Raw genomic sequence first — 7,500 nt, forward strand, 5'->3', positions numbered from 1 at the left:
AATACGATTAGGTTTTTTATTTACAAGTTGGAAAAAAAAATCCATGGTGAGTTATAAAAATTCTTAGAAAACTGAGGAGGGACTTTGCTAAATCAAACCCGATTTTTTCTTCACGTCTAGTTTTTTTTCGCCTTTGAACATTTCATCTTTGAACATCTGCAAAAGAAGCTGTACATATTCATTTTTTTAATTCACCTGGAAATGACAGTTCCTTTTTTCCAGCGATCCAAAATAAAGATGATGAAATGGTATACACAATAAAAGACATGGATACACATACACAAAGAAAATATGCAACCAATTTTCTTGGCCATGAGGCACGTATCATAGGTTGTGAGGATGGAGTTCTATGTTACCCACTGTTTAATCATCAAGTAACAACATCTTTGCGTAAAGTTGAAAAGGAAAATGTAGTTGATATTAATGCTAATAGTGTATTAACAAATACCAACACAAAATCTATTGAGCCCTCGTGTGTAGTTCTACGGTAAGGCATGCAATGTTGCTTGAGGATTGTACAACATGATTTATGATAAAATACTGATACATGTCCAATTGTAGATCTGCTTTGCACTTTCTTCCTGAACCAGGATAAATATAAACTTGTTATTGCAGAAATACCAACGTGTGGTACCTTTGTAACCAGCAAAGGCGAATGAAGGGATATGTCCCATAGTACATCTTTATTCTTGCAAAGTATTGTAATAAATGTTCACAACTTTTTTTTTCGCAATGAATGTAGACTTACTATCGAATTGCGAAAAAGAAACTGGTGTCATGTCTCAGTCATTGTTGCTGGAAATGCAACTGCAATTACGTCATGAAGTTGAGATACATGATTAGAATTGAGCTGTGGTAAAAAAAAAAAAAAATAATAATAATTTTAACCCTTTGACGCCGCTAACCATTGTAGTTTAGTGTTCTTGGTTTCCTGCGATTAGTTACCAGGAAGTCAGTTAGTAGGCTGGCCTACCTGTCTGCCTGCCTGTCTGTTTGTCTGTCTGCTTGCCTGTCCGGCTCCCTGTCTGCCTGCCTGCCTATCTCAAAATCTTAAAAATTCCTTAAATTTTCGAGATTTCATTTTTTATTTCTAGTAGTATAATTGTCGTTAGTATTATTACTTATTATTATCGTCATAACTACTATGCAATAATAGCGAAAATAATGGTACTGAAAAAGCAAATCCCCGAATATTTAAGGAATGGGGGTAAATAGAGCACGCCAGGTAGGCCTATCAATTGACTCTTTGTTGACTGAGCCCTTGTGGAGTCATCAGTTTGTAGAATAAGGGTGATGATAATGATGATTGATGATGATTGATGATGACGATGACGATGATGGTGGTGGTGACGATGATGACGATGAAGATGATGATGGTGGTGGTGGTGATGGTGATGATGATGATGATGGTGGTGGTGATGATGATGACGATGGTGGTGATGATGATGATGGTGGTGGTGATGATGATGATGAGGATGATAATGATGACGATGATGACATGATGACGATAATACTGATAACAAGACAAATAAAAAAAAACTCTTGAGGACATGGCCGGTACACAAACACTCCCAGTACCAACGCTTGAAGATGCAAGAGCGAACTTCCATTGCAAGATCAAGATACACTGATTCTTACGGACACGAGTCAAGGGGAAAAAAATCCTCTCCATTAGAATACCAGAGGATCTCCACTGGATACAGACACGAAGCTTGTGAACTGTGGTCTAATTATGTCATTCTCTTTTATCGCTCGTGCAATTTGAGATCAACCAGTGACGATAACGCACCGTGGTGTTCTTTCCTTTCTGATGATAAAACAAGTCCAATAATTGCCTTTATTATCTTTCCACACTGTGTTGCTGCGAGTTCCATAGCCATCTATCTACCTGGGCTATATATATCTATCTATCCATCCATCCATCTACCTGTAAATTAATGATTGCAACTTGCGTTTGTGAAAGCAAGTGCGTACTTGCCTCATTAGTTCAGCACTTCTGTCGTAATTTTTTGGGTATTGTCTTCACCATTATCGTCATTTCCATCATCTTTGTCAATGGTATCCACGCTATTGCACGATTGCAACATAATTCACCTCCATTGTACTGTTGACTTCGCTTCCTATTAGACGGAAAGAGTCCCTCTTTGGTAAAAAAAAAAAAATGTTTCGAAACAAGTACAGTACAGTATATTAGCGTATTAGAGGAGCCTCGAAATTAGATCATGATTTCGACACAGGAGAGTTGCGAAAGGGATATATACACAACGGTTGCAAATGCATGATGATGTTGCTTCCAGCCTCGTGTCATCAATCATCAATGAATTGCATAAAGATGATCCACAGGAATTTATATTTTTTCCCCCTTAAAGATGTGACCATAAAGTTGAACAACAAGTCTCGAACAACAGCATCGACTCTCCGATTCCACGATGTAATACGATGAGGCACAGACTTAATTGCAAGACGGAATTGCAACGAATTTAACGGATATGAATGCAATTTAAGAGCTTGTCTGTAGAGAAGCCCATTTTAACAGCTTTTCTTCTCTCTAGAAAATAAGGAATGTCAGTGCAAAAGGCGAGTGGAAATGAACAAACGCTAGAAGCCAAACAATTATTAAAACATAACATTCTTTGACATTTCTTTCTTTGTTCGGGATATTAGAGTATAAAAAAAAAAAACAATCCTGCAATCCTAGGTAATTGTCGGATTTTGTTGCATTTATGATTGCATTTGTGATGAATTTCATTTTTGAAAAATATAATTTAACTACTGCTGAATAAAAAATGTAATAGTATCATTACAGCAATGATAGTAAACATCGAAACAACAACGGAAATCATATCACCACAGCAACAATAATTGATAATTAAAGATATAAAGCAGACAATGACGCAGAAAAACCAGCGCTTCTGACGGAGATAAATAAAGATCACAGAACACACACACACACACACACACACACACACACACACACACACACACACACACACACAAACATTCTTCCCCATAAGATCTAACATTAACCACAATCCCAACATGAACCAGGACCACGTAGCAGGAACCGGCATCACCTCGCAGCATGAACCGCTGTAACATGACACACTATTATCTTGACACTACCTGAATCTGCCTCGTAGCTTCTTCACCTCAGCTTCCGACACAGCGAGGAAGCGCCGGTGACTCTCACGTGAGTGTGCTTGTAATTCTTGTCACGAATGCGCCTTCGTGCCTCACGCGTAGGATTACGGTGGGCGCGGAATTATAAATGTGAACTTTGACTCTCTTGTTGTGTTTTATGTTTATCACAAGGACGTCTATAGGTATGTTTCTCTATGTCTATCTATTTTTGGATGTGTCTATCGGTCTATGTGCTTCGGTCATGGATCGTCGAGGAATTGTTGCACCTTATTTGATATCCTTTTCTTTTGGAAATTTGCTAATACGGAAATTACGATTTTTTCCCCGGAAATTCACATGCAAATACTCATATGCGTTTGTATTTACGTAACCCCATACCCTCATATATGCTTACATGTATGGTTACACATCATCATCATCACATCATCCTCATCACCATCACTAATACCATCATCATCATCATCCTCATCACTAATACCATCATCATCTTCATCACCATCACTAATACCATCATCATCACCATCACTAATACCATCATCATCACTAATACCATCATCATCATCACTATCACCATCACTAATACCATCATCATCACCATCACTAATACCACCATCATCATCATCACTATCAGTAATACCATCATCATCACCATCACTATCACTAATACCATCATCATCATCACTATCAGTAATACCATCATCATCATCATCACTATCACTAATACCATCATCATCACCACTATCACTAATACCATCATCATCATCACCATCACCAATACCACCATCATCATCATCACTATCAGTAATACCATCATCATCATCATCACTATCACTAATACCATCATCATCATCACTATCACTAATACCATCATCATCATCACTATCACTAATACCATCATCATCTTCACCATCACTAATACCACCATCTTCATCATCACCATCACTAATACCACTATCATCATCACCATCACTAATACCATCATCTTCATCACTAATACCACTATCATCATCACCACTAATACCACCATCTTCATCATCACCATCACTAATACCACTATCATCATCACCATCACTAATACCACCATCTTCATCATCACCATCACTAATACCACTATCATCATCACCATCACTAATACCACCATCTTCATCATCACCATCACTAATACCACTATCATCATCACCATCACTAATACCACCATCTTCATCATCACCATCACTAATACCACTATCATCATCACCATCACTAATACCATCATTACTATCACTAATACCATCATTACTATCACTAATACCATCATTACTATCACTAATACCACCATCTTCATCATCACCATCACTAATACCACTATCATCATCACCATCACTAATACCACCATCTTCATCATCACCATCACTAATACCATCATCATCACCATCACTGATACCATCATCATCATCATCATCACTAATACCACCATCATCATCATAACCATCACTAATACCATCACCATCACTATCAGTAATACCATCATCATCACTAATACCATCACCATCACTAATACCACCATCATCCCTAATACCATCACCATCATTATCCCCATTAACGCTATACTTTAAAAGTTCAACATAGTCGGACAGAAGTAGGCATTACAAGTAAAGAATCCCACCTGCTTTGTGATGCCACGCCCTCGTTACATAACCCGTTACCCAGTTGCAGCTGCCGTTGCATGGCATTGCATGATTGGTCATCCTCCTGGGAAGAGTCGAAGGATGACAAGATGGGATATGACTAACCACATGATTTTTTTTTTTTTTTTTTTTTTTTTTGCAAATGACTGGACCACAAGATTATTTTTATTCGATTTTCTCCATTTTATCAGACAAATAAAATAAACAAGCAGAAGAAATCATACGAGTTTATTTGAAGTGCGAGAAGATGTATTCTGAATTAGACCGGATTAATGAATATATCAAAAATTATATAAATCTTAATGAAATCCTGCTCCTAAATATACTCGGCTGTTTATAAGTTCATTTTTTTTAATAGAGTGTCGACGCGGTTCCTGCTTCCATAACCTAATGATATATCTAACCTTGATATTAATTATCCAAAGCCACATAGTTATAGGAGTGTAAATTAGCGGTGCCAGGTTGTAATTACCAGTTGACATAAACCTCAAAAAGAAGGAAAAGATTAAAAAAAAAAAAAAAAAAGAGGAAAGGAGGGGGGATAGAACTTAACATAAAGGTTATGTAGTTTGAGGTTGTATTTTCTATCAAATGATTATAAGAATTCTTATGATTTGAAAAAAATAAAAAAAACTTTTTGCACAATTCTCTTCCACCGATTTACAAGCTGGAGATCTTCGTTACAAGTTACTTTTAAAATTTGGCGAAACTCTATAAAGATAATTCGTAGACTTTGTATTAGAGGAAAATTTTTCTCTTGTGGGTAAAGATTTTCCGGTAATTCAAAATGATTGCAATAGAAAATCTACTGAATCTGCCATTTTCAAATTGAGAATATTCACCGTTTCCAAGATTCTATTTTCAACGGACGTAACAGGCCATAATCTTGCACAATATGTTGCAAGGGAATATACGCAACGGCTGTACAGACCCTGTTGTTTCTGACTTTTGTTGTAAGTTGCATATACCAATTATTTCAATGAAAATCCTTAATGGTATTTTTTGAATGATCATAGAAAAATCCTCATTCTTATATTTTCACATTTTACAAAAACAATATGATACACTGATGATGAAAGCTAGCCAGACATAACCATAGCAACGATACACAATTTTTCCAACAATCTAGGATTTTTACATTAGTGTTTTTTTTCTGTTGCAGACTATGGAGAGGCTCTTTCTCAGCTTGCAACACCAAACGCTCGAGGGACAAATGAACTAACTCAGAAGGCCTTGCAATCATTTGAAACAATACCCTTATCTGACACACAATCAGTGATTACGAAGCAAAAATATGCACGTGAGATTAACATGAATTTTCAGGATTTACGAAAAAAAATAAGACGAGACAGCCAACCCGCATGACTGTAGTGACCTCAGCAGTTCGGAGACACAGCTGATACGACACTCTGACATGAGGACCCCCCTGCCCCCCCCCCCTCCTTCTCCTTTCGATGTCTCATCAATTTCCAAGTGTCTTATGTAGCGAAGAAGGGGCTGTGATTTCTTCTTGAATTTGTCACTTATTCATGATAGGAATTTAGCGCGATAGTTATACTGATGGAGAGTTTTGAGTTATGTGTGACTTTGTGCCGTTTTTAGGCCTTCCGCATATATAGAGAAACATACAGTTACATGTATATACACACATGCATGCGGACACTCACTCTTTCAAACACTCACAAAGTGTGTGTGTGGTGTGTGTGTGTGTGTGCGTGTGTGTTTTAAATCTAAGCAACTCAAAGATTACACACATCTTACTCCCCTTAAACTTTACACCAGAGACTTTGGCGTTCCTCTTCCTCCTCCCTCCCCCTCCCCCTTCCCCCTCTCCCTCCCTCTTCCCCCTCCCCCTCCTCTCCCTCCCCTCCTCCTCCTCCTCCTCCTCCTCCTCCACCACCTCGTCCGCTGGCAATCACCGCTGGCTGGTGCTGAGGAATGAAACAAGTTTGGTAAGATATTGGTCTCCTATTTTACACGTCTGGCTGAGGAACTGTGATTAAAAGCGTCCATATCTTGCTCTCCTTTCAGGACTCGACGGGTATCTTGAGTAGTCTGAGTAAGAGGAAGAGGAACTTAAGTAGTCTGAGAAAGAGGAAGAGGAGCTTGAGTAGTCTGAGGAAGAGGAGCTTAAGTAGTCTGAGAAAGAGGAGGAGGAGCTTGAGTAGTCTGAGTAAGAGGAAGAGGAGATTGAGTAGTCTGAGTAAGAGGAAGAGGAGATCGAGTAGTCTGAAAAAGAGGAGGAGGAGCTTGAGTAGTCTAAGAAAAAGGAGGAGGAGCTTCAGTAGTCTGAGAAAGAGGAAGAGGAGCTTAAGTAGTCTGAGTAAGAGGAAGAGGAGCTTGAGTAGTCTGAGTAAGAGGAAGAGGAAGTTGAATAGTCTGAGTAAGAGGAAGGGGAGCTTGAGTAGTCTGAGAAAGAGGAAGAGGAGCTTAAGTAGTCTGAGTAAGAGGAAGAGGAGCTTGAGTAGTCTGAGAAAGAGGAAGAGGAAGTTGAATAGTCTGAGTAAGAGGAAGGGGAGCTTGAGTAGTCTGAGGAAGAGGAGGAAGAGCTTGAGTAGTCTGAGTAAGAGGAAGAGGAAGTTGAATAGTCTGAGTAAGAGGAAGGGGAGCTTGAGTAGTCTGAGGAAGAGGAGGAGGAACTTAAGTAGTCTGAGTAAGAGGAAGAGGAGCTTAAGTAGTCTAAGAAAGAGGA

This window comes from Penaeus japonicus, unplaced genomic scaffold, assembly GCF_977035675.1.
Source record: "Penaeus japonicus unplaced genomic scaffold, GWHDUDI00000001_assembly GWHDUDI00000002, whole genome shotgun sequence".
NCBI lineage: Eukaryota > Metazoa > Arthropoda > Malacostraca > Decapoda > Penaeidae > Penaeus > Penaeus japonicus.